The following is a 19726-nucleotide window of genomic DNA, read 5'->3' on the forward strand; positions in this document are numbered from 1 at the left end:
TAAATAATGTATAAGTGATGGGTGCCAATTTATTCGTTCATGTTGGAGCTTTTACAATAACTCAATTAAAGCTCATCTTTTAGTTTGGGCCCACAAGGACTCCTGAGGGAACAAGTGCTGGCCAAGGGGTTTTCCCATCCTTGGCCAGGGCACTGAGCCTGACTTCGTGAGGCCATCCTCTGGGGACATTTAGGAAGTTATCTGCAAGAGGCAGCTCCAGACTCAAGCAGAGGTAAGTGCAACTTCTTGAGGCCTGGCATCAGCTCCTGCCTCGCCCAGTCTCCCGGGCCTTCACACGAGCATGTAGCCACTTGGCCTGAGCTCTGCTGGAGGGGACCAGCCACCAGCTTATGAAAGTCACACTGCTGGCCACACTCCTCAGGAGCAATTTCAAACTCTTTGGCTCATCAGATCTCAACCTTTGGGTAGTGACCTCCTTGGGGGTCACATATCAAGATATTTACACTATGATTCATAGCAGTAGCAAAATGACAGTTATAAAGTAGCAATGAAATAATTTTAAGGCTGGGGGGTCACTACAACATGAGGAACTGCATTAAAGGGTTGTGACATTAGAAATGTTGAGAACCACTGCTCTAGATGATTGTGAAGCAGAGCTTGGGCTAGGAATGCCTTAGCTACTACTTGCCTGTTGCTGTGATAAAATACTCTGACCAGAGCAAGGGTTTATCTTGGCTCACTGTCGGATTGTATAGTCCACCATTGTGGGGAAGCCAGGGTGGTAGAGGATTGAGGCAGCTGGCTTCACTGCATCCATGGTCAGGAGAGACAGAGACAGAGAGACAAAAATAGACAGAGACAGACAGACAGACAGACAGACAAAGATAGACAGAGACAGACAAACAGAAACAGATTGTTAACTTTCTTTCTTTCTTTCTTTCTTCCTTTCTTTCTTTCATGTATATGAATGCACTACACTGTAGCTGTCTTCAGACACACCAGAAGAGGGCATGGGATCTCATCACAGATGGTTGTGAGTCACCATGTGGTTGCTGGGAATTGAACTCAGAACCTCTGAGTCAGTACTCTTAACCACCGAGCCATCACTCCAGTCCCAACGTTTCCCCTTTCTATCCAGTCTAGGATCCAACCTCAGAAGGTGGAGCCACCTACCTTAGTTAACCTAACCAGGATAATCCCTCACAGGCACAGCCAGAGGCTAACCTAATGTAGACAATCCTTCACATGTGTGTCTGGAGGCTTGCCTCCCAGGTGAGTCCAGATCCTGACAAGATGATGATCAACACTAGCCATCACAGACGGGAACCCAGAATAACTAAGATATATATATGCATATATATGGTTTTTCGAGACAGGGTTTCTCTGTGTAGCCCTGGCTGTCCTGGAACTCACTCTGTAGATCAGGCTGGCCTCGAACTCAGAAATCCGACTGCCTCTGCCTCCCAAGTGCTGGGATTAAAGGCATACGCCAGCACTGCCCGGCAGATGTACACATCTTAGTGTATACATCCCCACTTACTGCGTGCTCACCAGAACAAACTTAAATATCATTGTTGAAATCATTGTTGCTATGGCTGTTATTACCATACTCTGTCAAAATAAAAGACCTAGCTTGGAATCCTAATTGCTGTACTTAGTAGTTGTGTTCTGCAAGTCGATTAACCACTCTGTGCCTCAGTTTCCCTGGGCTGCTATGGCACAGCTACTCTGCACACCCATGTGTTGGTGCTCCCCTTTCTGTTCACACAGTCGAGATGCATGTCTCAGCCAGCCTTCTGCTTAGGTGACGCTGAGGACTGAGCAGAAGTCCTCTTCCAGGTTTTAGGCATCAGACTCCTCCCCATCATTCTCTGACCTTTGCCCCTAAGCTCCTAGAACCAAGGAACCAGGGCCACAAGAGAGAGGGAAATGCCTTCCCGGACCACTAGGGTGGAAAGCTTCCTTCTTGCTGCAAGAAGCTCTCCTTACCTACACAGTGAGAGAGGAAGAAAAGCTCCTTTTGCACTCTCCTCCAGTCCACTCAACCAACATCTACTGCACAAACTTGCAGAAGAGATTATAAGAAGTTATCCGACCACGATGTAGAAACCGTATACTGCTACACAGCCCAAGCTGCTATTTACAAAACAACATGCCGCAGCGTATTCTCCACCTTGTGAATTCCATCAATACGCTCTCACCATAAAGATAAAGGGAAACTGGAAGCAGAGTTTATTGCCAGTCCACTGTTCTCCCTGGGCTTTTTTCCCTTCCACTCTTTCTGAGTGTCCATTCTAAACTGCCTTAAAGCCAGGTCCCTCCAGCACCTTCCTCCTTCCTCAGACCCACTGACCTTCCCACAACCAAGCAAGACTGACACTGACAACCTAAGGCCCTGAAACTGTAAAGAGAGGGGAGCTGCGATCACTTTACTGGGAAGATTCAAAGGAGGGAACGCCAAAGAGGCAGGTTTGGAGCCAAGCCAGGCCAATGGGTCAGAAATGGTTAGCCGGACAGGCTACTCGCCACCTTCAAATAATGCAAGGGAGGTAGTGGTCTACGGTATCTGCAGAAAGCCAGCTGCACACACCCAGCCTGCCGCTGTCAAGTATGGACTCCTCATTCTGGCTTTGCGCTGTAACTCTGGTCTAGTTACTTTTCCTGTCTCTGTGATAAAAACAACTTAAGGAAGAAGGTTTTGAGAGCGCAATCTAGTGGGATGGGAAGGCAAAAGGCAGCAGGAGCCAGAGGCAGCTTGTTGCACTGTATCCTAAGCAGGAAGCTGGGTTAGTTAAATTAGCTCTCTCTTTCCTGGGTTTTCAGCCCAGACAGTAGTCCACAGAATGGTACCACCCACACTTAGGGTGAGTATTTCTACCTCAATTAACCTAATCTGGATAATCTTCAGATGCACCCAGAGATTTGTTTCCATGGTGATTCTAACTTCAATCAAATTGACAATCAAGATAGGACTAGAGAGGTTATTCAGTTAAGAGCACTGTCCACTCTTCCAGAGGACCAGGATTCAATTCCCAGCATCCACACGGCAGCTCACCACTGTCCATAACTCCAGTTCCAGGGGATCCGACATCCCTCACACAGACACACATGCAGGCAAAACACCAATTCATATATGATAAAAATAAATTAAAAACAAGACAACCACCCAAAACAACAAAACAAAATAAGGAGGAATGCTTTGCTGGGCAATAGTGGCCCGTGTTTTTGATCCCAGCACTTGGGAGGCAGAGGCAGACTGTAAGACAGCCAGGGTTACACAGAGAAACCTTGTCTTGAAAAACAAACAAACAAACGAACAAAAGACTGGCCACCACAGAGAAAGAACCTGATTAGGGAGCAGGAGTTGTCCAAGGTTTAAAAATGCATCTGGGAGAGTCCAGACTGAAGGCTAGAGCGCTGGCCCCCGAGGGTCACACTCAGACTTAGCGTCACTGTGCACCTTACCATAGCCGAGAGACCGGATGGATTTCCCAGTCCCACTCTAGCATCTTATATTTGATTGCAGAATTAAGACAAGCACTCACCAGTCGTCTGTAACTGTTTATGTATGAATTCAATAAATATCTATGAACTATAGCATCCCTAAATCTATTACTTAGATCGAAATATACAAAATATTTATGATAAAAAACTATAAAGCAAAGAAAAAAATCATGGAATAAATCAAAGAACTAAAGAAAAATGCTGTGCTCTGGGATTAGAAGAATCAATGTTGCTGAAACGTGAAGTCTCCAAAAGCTGATCTATAAACTCGACACACTACCAGATGAAATCCTGGCAGGACTTTTTGGTAAAAATCAACAAGCTGGTTTTAAATTAAATGGAAAAATAGGTTAGAAAAAGAAAACTTATATTACTCCATTTCAGACTTACCATAAAGCTAAAGTTATTAAGATAGTTAAAAAAAAATGCCAGGCATGGTGACATACACCTTTAATCCCAGCACTCAGGAGGCAGAAGTAGGCGGACCTCTGGGTTTGAGGATGGTGGGAGCTGAACCTGGGTCAGCTTAATCCAGCTGGGTTGTATAATCCAAATTAAAATCATCTGTTCTTCAAAAGACACTGCCAAGCATGAAAAAAACAAGCAGCAGGGGAAGACATATTTACAAAACACACGTCTAATAAGGAATTTCCAACCAGAAACATAAAGAACTCTCAAAACTCATTAATAAAAAATAAATAAAATAAAAAATAAAAAACCTGGATGGATAGTGTCGATAATATACCTTTAATCCCAGCACTTGGGAAACAGAGGCAGGCAGATCTCCCTGAGTTTGAGGCCAGCCTGGTCTACAGAGTGAATTCCAGAAAAGCCAGGGCTACACAGAGAAGCCCTGTCTGGAAAGAAAAAAAAAAGCAAACAAACAAAAACAAAGAAAGAAAAAGAAAAAAGAAAAAGAAAAAACCTCTTAGCTGAGGGAAAGCAGAAGGTTTCTAAAGATGCCTCACCAGACAAAGCATGAGGATGACCAATGAAGCACACAGGAAAAGGTGAGTGACCTCATAGGGAGATGCAAATTAAAGCCACAAGATAGCAGCATCTGCTTATTCAAATAGCTTATCTAAAACAAACAAACAAAGCCCTGGACTGATCAGGATGCCAGCTAGGCTACCCAGGCTCCCTTACTTCACATGTGATATGCAGAACAGTGTGCAGCGAAGACAGAAAACAGAGGCTGAGATTAGACATGCGTTTACCACAAGACCTAGCAATCCCACCCCCAGGCATTTACCCAAGAGTCGTGAAAACCATTCCCACAAAACTCCTATGCAAATATTTATAGTGACTTTACCAACCAAGACTTGGAAACAACCTAAATGCTTATCGGCTCATGCAGAATGGCTTCGCCAACTGGAAACATTCACAAAGTCGGATATTACTCAAGCGATAGAAAAGCCTTGACAAACACACAACACTGGTGAGTCACAGATGCATTACAGTAAGTAAAGAAGGATGGAATCAGAAGGCTTCCTGTTACATAATTTGATGTATGTGACACTCTGGAAAAAGGCAAAACTATAGGGACAGAAGCCAATCAGTGATGCCAGGGGTGAGAGTTGGGATCCCAGGCTGCTAACAAGCATGAGGGAATGCTGGGCACTGCCGAGTACTCACACGCCATGAATATTTACCAAGCCTATGGAAATATAATCCAGAATTTAGAATGTGCATGTAAATTACACCTGAATAAACCTCAAAATAAAATAATGAAGCTAAAATTATAAATAAACATAAAAGACTAAAACACATTTACAGAATACTTACTTCTAGCAGTCACGTTGTTATTAACTGCTCCGACAATAATAATTTAGAACAATTATTATAATTTAGTTTTACATAAAGAGAGAGTTTTCTCCAGCTAGATACTGTAATGTGAATATGTATAGAGAAGGATTCTGGGCGTGGGAGGGATGACTCATAGGTGAAGAGCATTTACTGCTCTTGCAAAGGACCAGGGTTTGATTCTCAGCACCCACATGGGGATAGGGTTACTATACTTACTTGATCCGATCTGCAGAGGATTCAAGGCCCTTATCTGGCTTCTATAGGTACCTGCACATACATGTTCACACACACACACATGCACAAGCACTCATTAAAACAATAAATCTTAATTCTCCCTATGTCCAAGTTATCTAAAATATCATATTAATAATGACAGAATAAGTATAAATAATGGCAATAAATAAAGTGGGGTTTCAGAGGCAGGAAAGAATATTTGAAGCTAGAAAAGTCTTTAGAAGAAACATCTGAGAACATAGAGTGGTCATTTTTATTGTCCAATGTAAATGATATTTATTAGAAAGTTTTCTCAAGCCATTTCTCCCTGATCACCCTCATAAGTCTGTAATACAGACGAGAGACACGTTATTAATGTCAGTGCAGCTCGACAAACCAGGAGTTGGAAGTCAAATTCTCTTCCGCTGTGAGCCATCTCTCCAGTCAGAAAACCAGATTCTCTACCTTAGACTTGGGAAGATGGAGTCAATGTCTAAAATCTCAGGGCTTCTGGAAGAAGCACCCTGAGCAAATGCATCTTTTTCTTAAGACAGGCAGGGCCCTTAACGAGAGCCAGGTGCCCTGCTTCCGATGGTGTTCCATAAGCCCAACACGACTGTCTGAGTCTTTATCAAGTAGGAATGAGAGCCAACAGAGTGAAGGGTGTGTGTGTGTGTGTGTGTGTGTGTGTGTGTGTTAGAGGACATTTGGAAAGTGGGTCTTTCTTTATATTGTGGGGTCTAAGAAGTCAACTCACAGGGTGAGGATTCATCAGGCTTTACCCACTAGCTATCCTGCCTTCTTGTCCACCTTATTTTTTGAGACCTGGTTTCTCTTCCCAGTTCTAGACTGGCTAGCTAGCCAGCAAGTACCAGGGCCCTCCCTCTACACGCGCAACCCAGAGCTCTGGGATTGCGGCGTGCCTGGCTTTTATGTGGGTGTCGGAGATGGAATTTAGGAACTCAGGCTCATGCAGCAAGCACTTTACAGACAGAGCAGGCTCCTCAACCCAGAGCAGAGGGCTTTTGAGGTAACTGGTTATATTTATGGTTTCGATGTCTCAAACCATTTTTTATAAATACAAAAAAAGAAAGAAAGAAAGAAAGAAAGAAAGAAAGAAAGAAAGAAAGGAAGGAAGGAAGAAAGAAAAGAAGAAAGAGAGGGAAAGGAAAGGAAAGGAAAGGAAAGGAAAGGAAAGGAAAGGAAAGGAAAGGAAAGGAAAGGAAAGGAGAGGAAAGTGAAAAGGAAAAGGAAAAGGAAAAGGAAAAAATGGAAAAACCCTTGAAAATCACATGGATAATGCTGTCTGCTTCAAATGCAAGATAACAGGCTCATCCCGCAATTGTTTATATCCTACCTGGCCTCCAGTGCAAACTCAGAAAGCTGTTTCCTCTTTGGAGAGATCAGTTCCCTGTGACTGAGGACAGCACATGCTCCCCGGGCTTGCCTGCCTGAGCTGTAACCCATATAGCTCAGGGTACCATTCCCGTACACACTGGATGCTCACACACTGGCCTTGCCTGCCTGAGCTGTATCCCATATAGCTCTGGGTACCATTCCCATACACACTGGATGCTCACACACTGGCCTTGCCTGCCTGAGCTGTACCCTGTATAGCTCTGGGTACCATTCCCATACACACTGGATGCTCACACACTGAGCTCCTTGCTTCTGGAGCCTGTCCTTATGCCTAACTCTGAGCAGAGGGGAAGGCAGATGCAGAGCGGTCCTCCTGGTGTAGAAACCACAGCACCAGTGGAGTCACATCTACAACCTGGACATTTTGCCGTGATATACATTTTTTTTTTTTTGCCACTGCTAACAAAATGATACAGGGCAGTGCTGTGATGAATATCAACTATTTCCTGAGTGGGTGCTAAATAGATGCCCATAAGCAGGTGGCCTGTCCTTGTCAGTGCCCCTTCCCCCCACTAGCCAAGGAGTAACAATCAGGCAGGTGACTAAGAAATCCCTTACAGACAGAGCTGGAGAACATGCCTCCCCTCTCTGCTTCAGTTGTCTTACCTGGCCTACAGGGAGTCAAAGTCTCCTGCTATGAAGCTGTTACCATCAAATATTTATTGGCAATTTGCCTTGTGCCGGGCATGGGGTTTTGTAAACACCATCACGAGTAAAACTCAGAACAGCACTGAGAGGCAGCCATTCCCTCGATAGGTCAGGAAATGGGGGAGGGGGTTAGAGGATCAGCAACTTGCTCCAGTCAGTCAACCTTTGGGGGACAGAGCCCAGGCAGTCTGGCTCAGAGCCTCTGCCCTTATCCACTTTGGTCGCCACCCCATTGGCCCAGTCTGACACCAGCCCTGTGCAGGAAGGAATATGGAGATCAAAGGGACACAGAAAGTATAAACAGTTTTAAAAGCAAAGGAGATGAACTCTTCCACATCCAACTTGACACCAGGCAACAGGAACTTCCAGAAAGGCGACAGGAAGAAACTGATCTCCCCAGGGAGACCCAAGAGGCCTCTTAGGGTCACACTAATCCATCCTGGTATTTCAGAACACAGACACACCGGGCCTCTAGCCTGCACCAGATCCACATCTTACAAGGGCCACCATCTACTTTGACCCCCCAACTCACAAACAGCAAGATGGGGAGCATTCTGGGATAGAAAAGAAACTGAAGCAGAAGAGAAATGTCTGCAGTCAGGCCCGGGGGGGGGCATCTGAAGTCCTGCTTTTATGTTTTTTCCCCCATGGGCTTTCTTTAACATGAAACACATCTACTTATTTGCAGGAGGGAAAGCCCAGTGTGTGGCAGACAAGAGGGCTTCAAGCAGGAGGCTCCACAAGGTGTTGTGGTTTGATACCGCTCTCCCCGTATCTGTTAAAGAACGCGGCAAATTTTATCATCTGGAAGCAGCCAGAGACTACCCCTAAATTCTGGGCACTGTACGTGGGCTCCCCAGAAGCTCCTACACTGGACTTAACATAAGTACCTCTGCCATCAGATAATCAGGGCTGAGCTGCTGCCAAGTACCCAAGATCACATTCTTCTCTTAAAGTGGCCTGATTCCAAATAGCTCCTCTTGGAGCAATGGCTGCGAGACTGTAGAGGGCCACCTGTTCCTGGGAGGCATGTGGGCGCAGCCAGTGTGGTGGACGCATAAGCTGGGAGAGGGTGTCAGCAACCTGTGGAGAAATGAGCCCGTCCCTGCTAAGACAGTGTATAGCAACTCCAAAACACCAGCCGGGCTCCAGTGTCCACTAACCCAAGGCGACAGGAATCTTCCGTTCAGGAGTGGCTTGAGCTAGTGTCCAGAAAGAGCCAGAGATAGCATGTGCGGGATTTAGGACATAAAGACTAAACCAGGGTGGCTCTGATCTGGTGTTCCGAACCAGGCAGCATTTCGTGGAGTTAGGCACATCTGAACATACACTGCCTGAGGATAGCTGGACACAGCCCCTTACTAACTGTGTGGCCTTAGGCTGCTTAAACTCTGTGCGTCTCTATTTCTCATCTACAAAGTGGAGTGAATAACAGGTATCACCTCCCAGCACTGCTGCCTCGATCAAGGGAGACAAGGTGTAAAGTCCTTGATGGAGTGCCTGGGTGCCTGCACTGTCTCAGAACCAAGCGTTAGCCCCTCTTGTACCTCACTTCTCCAGTTATTAACCACTCTTCCCTCTGTTCACGGCTCGTACACGAGTACAGTCTTTTGGTTTGTCTGTTGTCTTGTTTTTCGTCACCAGAAGCCTATTATCCACGGCGCCTGCACAAGCTCTGCCACCATGCCTTGTCTGGGTGTCGTCCGCGTGGCGACCCTACTGCGGGATGCCTGTTAGGCAGGCCATCTATCCTTTGCATTCCTCATGGATTCTGTGAAGCTGGGGACAGGCAGGGGCAGCAGCAGCTTCTATCTGGGTATCTGAGGTGAGATACTGGGGAAGGGGCAGAGAGTCCCATAGCTGATGCAAACTGACAGGCTTGCCAAGCAATTCTTTAGATTGTTGCTGACCCCTTTTTCTCATTTTACATTAAAAAAAAAGGATGGTTTTAGTACACTAGAAGGGAAAGAAACAACATCCAACTGTTTGCCACAATTCTTCACAATAAAGGCCTTTCTTCCTACTCTTTTCCTGTCTACGTGGTCTCAGCACCACCACAGTTCCGCTTCCATCTCAGTGCTAGCTTCTGATGCCAGGGAAGACCCGGTTGTGACACCCTGTTCAGTTAGTGCAGGCTTCAGGCTTGGCTTAATGGCTCCCTTCAGACAAGGCTTACCCTAAGATCTGGGCTCCGAGGGAGGACAGGATTGGCAGAGGGAAACGCTGCCTGGCTCACCTCAGCAACACACCCACCACACAGCTGACAGGCCTAGAGAAACCATCGTTAGTATTCTTGGCATTAGCTTGTGGGCTTTGACCCAAACTACCACATGCTCACCGTTATAGGTAAGAAGTTGCCCGTTCTTGCCTACAAACTCGATACTCTGGAGGACATGTAGGAGGGCTGTAACTAGGAAGCCAACCTGGGTGACATGCTGAGGCTTTATCTCAAACAAAATGAAAACAGAACAAATAAAAACTGTACAGACTTCCCAGTCTTTGCCAGGACTCTATACACTGCTACCACCACCAGACCTCCCCATTCCAGAAGAGAACTGTGTTTATACAGTTCGTTAATTTGATGTATCTCCTTCCTGCCAACCTAATATATTTTATTAGATTGTTTTTAATTATAGATGTTGATGTATGCCAAGCCCTTAGAGAACCCCAACCAAAAAAGGCTACGATTGAGAATCGAGGCTAACAATGGTGGACTATTGGTAGCTCAGAATGGTACCAGTTGAGGAGAGAAGCAAGGGATAAACAGCAAGAAATGGCCTTTCTCTCCGAGAACGGCTTGGCCATGGTCACGGCATAAACACAGCCAGCAAGAAACCCACCTCTGCCTTTATATTTACACTTGACTGCCAATGAATGGATGGATGTCTGTTATAAACTATCCACACACACATGAAGGGATCAAGCCCCACACACAACAGGAAGTAGATCTCTAATAACAGACAGCTATAGGCACCATAATTGAAAGCAACACGACTCATATTTAGTACGAGGGTGAAACAGCCCTAAGAGCCCACTACACTGTCTTTTGGTCCACTCCTATGAGTGACTTCTGTCTGCTTTTGAGACAGGGTCTCATGCAGCCTGGGCTAGTCTCAAGCTCAGTGTGTAGCTGAGACTGGCCATAAACTTCTGCTCGTCCTGCCTTGCTTCCTGAGTGTCGAGAACACAGATGTATTGTGTACTGAGACCAGCACTATGCTCTCTACCAAGGGACTCCCATCCCAGCCCCTACAAGTGCCTCTCACCTGCTCTATTCAATCCATTTACAAACTGAGGCTTACAGAAGTCATCCAAGGCCACACCAGCAAAAGAAGGAAAGGGTGAAACATGACCTCCACCTGCCCGCTGCTGGTCTCACAGAATCATTTCGGGACTCTATTGATACATTTCAGTTTTCTTAACAGCCCGGTAATTCACACTAACGCTTAGGAGGGCTTGAATAGACATAGAATATAAAAGGGATGCTGGTGCCTGCTGTAAATTCCTTCTAGTGTAAAAGTCACACTTACCCTTCTCCTCTGCCTAACGCTATTTCTAAAAAGAAAAAATAACCAAATGTTTCTAAAATATACCCAAATGATCTCCAAGGGCTTCACCTGATCTCTGCAGCGGGAAAGGTGCCCAGTTCCTTTGGTGGCCACAGGATGCTACTTCAGAAACAGAGAGGAAGCTGCTGTTCCTAAAAGCCCTGGGTGATTCATGTCACTAGCCCAACAGAAATAAGATCCAGAGACTATGTCCTTGAACTGTTGCTCTCATAGCACATGCCTCTCATTAAAGGAACAAAAATCGTCTGGGAAAACCAGGAACCCAAAGGTCTGAGTAACGGCTACCCAAGCCAGACTGGGGCAGCCCACATGCACTACCCAAGCCAGGCTGGGGCAGCCCACATGCACTAGGCTCCCCCCGAGTTCTCTCCATTATCTAGACTCGGCAGAACTGGCTGACTCCTCTTGCTTATCTCCCTGTGCCTCACAAGGGTTGCTACACCCAGTGCATGTAGGACCTCTTTATCGGGAAAGATCCACAGGACTAGCTTGTGCATTTGTGCACAAGTGGTTATTGAGCCCGCCAAAAGATTGATAATTCTGTGTCTGCCTATTGGCACATACATTATGAACACGCACGCACAGCTGGTGGATACAGACGGGGTAGACACCGACCACAGAGCATGCGGCTCTGGAAGCTGCAAACCTCCTCAATAAAGCTATATCACCGCCCTTTCCCTAGAATGCCTGCCATTGTCCTGATGCCCAACAGCTAGAAAACAAAAACAGAGCTTGCTAGGCTTTGAATGATATAATTCATTCCATAAATATCTCCTCAGCTCTGTGCTGAATCCCCACATAGCAAGTTTTACCAAACTCTAGCATTCCTGAGATGAGACCAAAGGCATCCTTTAGCCCTATTGTGGCACGACAGGATCAGTGAGACAGTAGGATCACTGAGCTCACAGGCTTGCCAAACGGCAGCAGCCTTTGACAACGTGAAATGACATTTAAGGCTTAAAAGCCCTCCTGTATGTTTCTGACACTGTGAAATAATAAGCTTGCCACAGGCTCATCTACTTTCTTTGTTTCTGAGTCTTTTTTAAATTATTGTTTATATTTCTAATGCGTGAAAATTATTTATTAGATATGGTCAGACATTGGGGCCAATATTGACTTTCAAAAAGACACATTTTACATTTTATGCATAAAGTAAGTAGACCAACTAATGTAAATAAAACAGGCAGTGCCTTCCTGGTCGTTAAAAGATTGAGACCTACCGCTGTAACGCATGGTTGCGAGCACAGCCTAAGGTCTCTCATGAAACACTAGACGCTCCGTCCCTGAATCACCTGTAATCAGAATGAAAGCAGAGAACTGTTACTCCTGACTTGTGGTAAGTAACTTGACTATAATGCATCGGGCTGACTGGAATTCCCTTCTCCCTACACAGAGAAGCCTGATCTCCACCACAGAACAAAGACTACACAGTAATTAAACACCCTGGCCCAGAAGTGGAGCGGGGACTGAACCTCACTCTCCAGTCACCCTTTGAAAGAATCAGTAAACATCAGGGTAGGAGAGGAGAGAGAGATTGGAAAGACCCTCAAAGTCTGGCCTATCTGTACAAGGCAAAGGGGACCTCGTACTTTGCAACAGACAACACACGGCTACATAAACTGTACAGTTTTGAAAAGAGGCAGGATCCAGGCTCCGCAAGGTGCAGCCTGTCAGGATTTGTAACTGGATAAAAAGCACAGAGCTGAGGAACGTGTGGACCTGGGCTGTAGCAGCTGATTAATTCAATTAATATTTATTGAGCACCTGGAAAGTTCAGGGCTGAATACTGTGGGCAGAGGTAGGCAGTGGCCCGTGCTCTCCTAAACTCACAGCTTCACTGTAATAGGACAATGGCAGGAAAAGGCTCTGCCGAGCCCATTCAGGTCCTGTGTGAGCCACATTCACGAGTCCTTCCAACTGGGTCTAAACATCAGTCCGAGATAGGCTTGGTTTCACTGACCCTTCACATTCTTGCACAATGGCAACACAAAGAAGTCAGCTCCACCAGCAGATTCCAATCTGGCCTACAGTTTTGCTGATAAGGTGAAAGGGACATCAGGGGCTCCCCACAGTCCCAGAGCAGGGGTGGGGGTGTGCACCGGCAGCATGTTCATTAAGGTGGAGAGTGGTCTGCAGTCAACTACTGAGCTATCAGGAGTCAGACGCCCACCTACATGTATCCGTTCTTTAATTCTTCTATTTTGTCATGTGTTGGTATGTTTTGAGACCAGGGTCTTGCTATGTAGTCCGGGCTTCCTAAGAAGTTTCTATGTAATGGTCTGGGCTATTTTACAACTTACTCTCTGACTGTCACAGCTTCCCAAGTGCTGGGATTACAGATACACCTCCATGCCCGACTATCTTCACATCACTTTCTCTTTTAAAAATATTTTTAATTATGTGTATGTGTGTGCATGTCACATGCATGCATGTGTCCTTGGAGGCCAAAACCATCAGATCCTAGACTTATACGAAGTTAGAAACCATCTGAAGTCCGTGCTGAGACACTCCCCAAACACACACACAACTCAGGCAGCCATCTCTACAGTCAAGTATCCTTAATGTTTCTAACAATTATCAAATCATTTGTCTATATGTATAGTCACTTCAGGATGTGATTCCTCCCACATCTCCCAAGTCTGGCATCATGAAGCCTAATCAGGTTTGGGTTGAGCACCTCCTCATCTTTGAAGGCCTCAGAACACGACAATGGAATTTCAGTAGGAAACAGTAGTGCTGTCAAAATCTGCAAACATTCTCTTCCTAGAACAATACAGACTCTCGGGCTAAGAGGACCACAATACGGAGACTGAGAGGCAAAGTCTACTCCTTCTGCACCTTCCCAGGCTGCCTGCAACTCCTCTCGAGCCACAGTGGCCTTGCCTCAAACCATCTACCCTGATGGGGAAATCTAGAGGGTCGGGGGAGGCAACCACTGAACTCCAAAGCCCTAGAAGCAAGCAAAGCGCAAGGAACCTCTGAGATGAGACGGGAGCATTTAGCGCCACACCACGAGACACCGCGCCAGCTGGGGGGAAATGCTGACTTGCTATATTTCCTTCCTTTTCCGGACAGATTCTAAATAAACCACTGGAGACTCACTGCAGCGTCCATGCCGAGCAGAGCATCCCTCCCTGTGCTGTGGTGACAGCCGTGCCGCACGGACCAACTCTTGGAGGGAAGCATGCCCTGTTTCCTCCACTCTCATTCCCCAGCCCACCCGGCCAGCACCCTCTACCACGGGGGAAGGAGGGAACCCCCACCTCTGCTCCCTCCACAGTCCACAGGCAGCCCAAGCCAGGCCGGCGATCAGCACCGAAGTGCGTTTCTCCCTCTTGTTCCTCTCCTGATATTTACACTGATCAATCATCCAAGGTCACTTTTAAATATAGTCTGAGAATGGAGGAGTCCATGCTCCCCTTTGATAATCTCTCCTAGTGACTCACAGTCCTCACATTAATGTTTTATATTTGGCTTTCATTCCTTCCCTGCCATTAGGGGGAAAAAAAACCCAGCCAAGACCAGGGTGGTTTTTTTCCTCTTTTACCTTCTGCTGGTAAGTGTTCATTCCCCCTCTCATATGCCTTTATATTTTTATTACGGGTCCCATTACAAAGAAACACACTCATTTTCTCCTCTCTTCTTCACGCCAACTCCTATCTCCCCTCCTTTCTCTCTAGAAAGAGCTCCCTAATGAGACCGGGCTATGGAGGGAGCTGGCCAGATGTTCTGAGAGTATGACGTCATTGTTCCGCCCCTGATGGCGTACCATTTTCAATACCGTCCATCACATCACTTGTCATTTGCTGGCTTAAATAAGTAGCTGGGTGGTGTGTATGTTGGGGGGGGGGGAGAACTCTTCTGATTTTCATTTTCATCAATATTGCACATGACAACTACAGACCTGGAAAACCACAAGCTACCTCAGCCAGTGAACTAGCCCACTGTGGCTCCTTCACTCTCCGACACATGGGGTCCAACGAATTTACCGTGCTCCAACCTATGATCCATCAAAGCTGTTTTTACGCCGGGCAGTGGTGGCACACACATTTAATCCCATCACTTGGAAGGCAGAGGCTTCGGATTTCTGAGTTCGAGGCTAGCCTGGTCTACAAAGTGAGTTCCAGGACAGCCAGGGCTACACAGAGAAACCCTGTCTCAAACACCACCCCCCAAAGGCTGTTTTTACTGTTAATTATACTTTATACAGAAGTTCCTTTTCATTTTCTCATATGTTATTACATTTATTTATTTGGGGGGGGGGCAGGAGGATTGAACTAAGGTTTTCAGCAAGCTGAGCCATCTCTCAGCACCTCAACAATATATATATTTATATAATTATATATATACACACACGCACACACCTTTTTTTCAATTAAAAAATGGCAAGGTAAATAAGGGCGAGCTGTTTAACAGCCATAGTGAATGGACCCTCAGAATAAAGTAATAATATCTTCCATTTTCAACTGGAAATTCACCTTTGTATTATAGACAAGGTGTATAGAAAAGGGGCTGTGGGCTGGAGAGATGGCTCAGTGGTTAAGAGCACCATCTGCTCTTCCAGAGGTCCTGAGTTCAAATCCCAGCAACCACATGGTGGCTCACAACCATCTGTAATGGAATAAGATGCCCTCTTTTGGTGTGTCTGGAGACAGCAACAGTATACTCACATACATAAGTAAATCAGAAGAGGAGGAGGAAGAGGAGGAGGAGGAGGAGGAAGAAGATGTGGGGAGCGGGTGTGGCCGCAGTCCCAAAGGCGCCAGGGACTGCAGCTAAGTCTTATGACTTGCACCTGACTTCCTCATACATCTAGCCACAAACATCGTGAGAGCTGCGCAGGTGTACCAGGTTACTGGCGAAGCCATTTTGGTGGAGATATGCCCCTGCTGCCCTGATTAGCTGAAGCTGCGTACCTGGTGAGGTGATGTGGCCTGCTGTGAGTGGATGGGAACTGATAGTATATAAGAGTGAGAGGCCCAGGGCTTGGGGTCTTTCGCCTACACAGTCAATGCGCAGCCCAATAAACGTGTGCAGAAGGATCCTATTGTGGTGTCTTACTTGCTGGTGAGTCGGGCGCTCACAGGAAGAGGAGGAAGAGGAGGAGGAGGAGGAGGAGGAGGAGGAGGAGGAGAGGGGCTGTGTTCACCTCACGAGCACCGAGAAGCTTCCGGGCTCCAGATTTGACCCATGGTGCTGCAGCCTTAGAACTGTCACCCAGAGCACGTCTCTCTCGCATGTGTCGCATGTGCCAGGAGCTTAGTATTCAACACCAAGCTGCAGCACAAACCAAACTCTCTGGATTCTTTACGTTGCATATAGTGGAGCCTGAAGCTGCAGTTGGAAGGATGGTTTTGAACCCACAGTCACCCAATGGCAGTGCCCAGCCTACTTCTGTACAGCCCACACATACAGAGTAAAGTCTAGGTTTTTATCTTTATTATGTTTGTTTTGTTTTATTTTTATGTTTGTAAGTGTTTTGCCCACACGTGTGTATGTGTTCTACATGCCTTCCGGTATTAGATTGAGTCCATGTGGGTGCGAGGAACTGAGTCTGGGTCCTCTGCAAGAGCAACAAGTGCTACTAACCATTGAGCCAACTCTCCATCCCCAGATTCTAGAATTTTAAAGGACTGTAAAATAAATAAGAATCTATGGCGAGACCATCTCCAGCCCTATAAGGGAAGGTGATGCTCTGCCTCTGCACCTGCCTGAAGTCTATGGAGGGTCAGACGCCATGAGACTGCTTACATGGCTCACCACTGGTAGTACAAAAGAGGGGACATGAGTAGGGTAGATGAGTGACCTCCAGGACAGCGGTAAGAGAAGAACCTCTTCAGAAACCCTACCACACCGTGGATGGCTTCTTTAGAAGCCACCTAGGAAATCTCCGACCTGATCGCAGAACTAGTTCACTTAACCTCAGAGCTATTTTTAGAACAGCCCACTCTCTCTTACAGAACCTTTCACCCCAATATGTCAGTACAGAAGCCTCTGCAATCTTTCAGATTCAGGCCCTTCACAGGGGCTCCCTCCCAACCCTGAGCTTCTTTCACAAGCAGAACCTGTGCGGTGACCGGTGCCTGACTTAGGACACTAACCCTCTACCCTCCCAGATGAACATCTGGGTTCTTAGAATAAGCCACAGAAGAAGACAATTAGGAGAATGCCAGCGCTTTTAAATTCCTGTTTTTTAATTAAAAAATTATTATTATTGTGGGGGTGTATGTGATATGCATGAGAGAGTAGGGTGGGTGAGTGTCAGGATGCACATGTGGAAGTCAGAAGAGAACTTGGTGGAGTTTTTCCCCTCAACCTTTACATCAGATCCAGGGCTCAAACTCGTGCCTCCAGCCTTATTTGGTAAGTGCCTTTATCAGTTGGGCCATCTTGTCAGCACCCCCGCCCCCATTCTTTAGGATTTCTGCTAGTGTGAAAATTGTGGAGGAAACGTAGTTATTGTGATAGTGACCTCAGTCTTCCATTTCTCTCCTCCCTCTCCCTCCCTCTCCCTCACTCTTAATAGAGAGTCTCTATGTTACCTTGCCTGGCCTTGAACTCTTGGCCTCAAGCATGCCTCAACATCTTAAAGAGCTAAAAGCCTGTGTCACTGTATCTAGCTCTCTTCTTTAAAACAAACTTCTATTAATTCATTGAGAATTTCATGCAACATATTCTGTATGTATTTCGTGCATGTATTTTGAATGTTGACCCCATCCCACCTCCTCCTATACCCACCCTCTCCACCCTACGTCCTTCCTGGCGGGCCTATCTCCTGATGACTCTGGTAATTCCTTCTGCTTTCTTCTTTGCACATTTTTCTTCCAACAAACTAGCTTCTAGGATGTCAAGATGACAGCAAACTTGGCATGTTCTCATCCCCATTCAGCAGGGTGACATCTGAAGGACCAGAACACTAAATACGGTTTTTGTGACATTAGAGGTAGACGTATTGAGGTGACTCCAATCTGGCTTTTACTTCTATCCACCTACATGTCATATTCCTTTTGAACCTGACACAGCTTTCCAGGCAGAGAAAAACCAAGAGATACCCACTGTTAGCCCTGGTAGCTGCTTTTAGATTTTAAGTCTTCAAGGACAGATAATGCAACAAGACCCATGGGCACAATGACAGAAGTTCCATGCATGGTTCTAAAAGTTTGCATGTCTCATCTCTATTCATGGAAAAAAAATAGCACAAGGACCAAGAGTCAGGGCTCAGGACAGACAGGCTGTGGGATCCAAATGCCAGCTGTGCCCCTTATAAGCTTCAAGAGCTTGGACAAAAGAATGTAATCCCCTGTGCCTTGGCTTCTTCATCTATGAAATGAGACTAAGAAGATCACCCACTCTATGGGATTGTTGTGAAGATTAAAGGCTTCATATATGTAAATGCCAGAGACCGAGTAACAAACACCTGCTAACGACAATAATAATCATTGTATGGTCTGTCTTGATCCCATTGCCTGTGGCATTCATTCATTCTTTAAAAGGGTGATCACTCACGCTTTGCTAGGCAATGGGGTTCCAAAGATTATTATAACCCAGTCCCTTTAATCTATAGTCATTGTCTCCCCTCGTCCTCCAAAAGAGTTTTCTTAAAACCATGTTCCTAGCTGAGCAGTGGTGCCACACACCTTTAATCCCAGCACTCGGTGGACAGGGGCATTAGGATCTGTGAGTTCAAGGCCAGCTTGGTCTACAAAGTGAGTTCCAGGCTACCCAGGACTATACAGAGAAACCCTGTCTCAAAAAAACCAACCAACAAAAACCATGTTCCTGCATTTGAGACAGCTGTAAAATTGTGGTGAGATGTAGAGAAATTCCCAGTGTCTGTGCAGCACAGCAGAACATGTCTCCAAGGGTGGGTGGGTGGAGATCAGAGTCTTCGAGAAGGAAGGGAATCATGGACGTAGCCAAGCCCTGACTAACCCCAGCACTGCTGAACTAGGTGAGGTGGCACACAACCGCAGGTCCAGCTCTCGGGAGATGGAGGAGGGAGGGTCAGGAGTTCAGTGTTCTCTTCAGATTCACAGCGACTCTGAAGCCACCCTGGGCTTCAAGGAAGGAAGGAAGGAGGAGAGGAAGAGAATGGGAGGGAGGGAGGGAGGGAGGGAGGGAGGGAGGGAGGGAGTTATCTAATCATACTGAAAAGAGGCAAACTAGGTAAGGGCATTCCTAGGAAGGAGAAAGTCAAGGCCACAGAACAGGGAAGGAAGAAGAAGCCAAGTCACAGAAGCTGGAAGCAGCTTGAAGAGGAGCAAGAGTAGAGAGGCAGACAAATAACATGGAGCCAATAGAGGGCTTTAGTTGGAATGGTATGGGTAGGTTGGTTTCTGGTCTAACAGAGGTAGATTTAGAAGGGAATTAGTACAGGCCGGGGAATGACTAAGATAGTAGTATGGGCCTGGTGTGATGGCTCATGTCATAATCTTGGCACTCAGGAGGCAGAGGCAGGTGGATCCCTGAGTTGGAGGCTAGCCTGGTCTACAGAGTGAGTAAGTGAGTTCCAGGACAGCCAGGGCTGCACAGAGAACCCTGTCTTGAAAAACAAAAACAAACTAAAAAAGATATTAGTGTAGTCACTGACATGAGGTGGTATAGGC

General features: G+C 46.4%; 1 protein-coding gene across 2 annotated transcripts in view; it reads right to left on the reverse strand.

Moving 5' to 3' along the window:
- Sptb (spectrin beta, erythrocytic) overlaps nucleotides 1-19726 on the reverse strand; it is a 131223-nt gene that overhangs the window by 81395 nt on the left and 30102 nt on the right. The window contains exon 1 of one of the 2 annotated variants that reach the window (XM_029484833.1): nucleotides 12341-12390. The exons of the other annotated variant lie outside the window; for it this stretch is intronic. The gene's annotated coding sequence lies outside the window, so the exon portion shown is untranslated. Of the gene's footprint in view, nucleotides 1-12340; nucleotides 12391-19726 lie in introns of those variants that run through there. 2 annotated transcript variants of the gene reach the window in all.

The sequence above is a fragment of the Mus caroli genome, chromosome 12, assembly GCF_900094665.2.
Source record: "Mus caroli chromosome 12, CAROLI_EIJ_v1.1, whole genome shotgun sequence".
Lineage (NCBI taxonomy): Eukaryota > Metazoa > Chordata > Mammalia > Rodentia > Muridae > Mus > Mus caroli.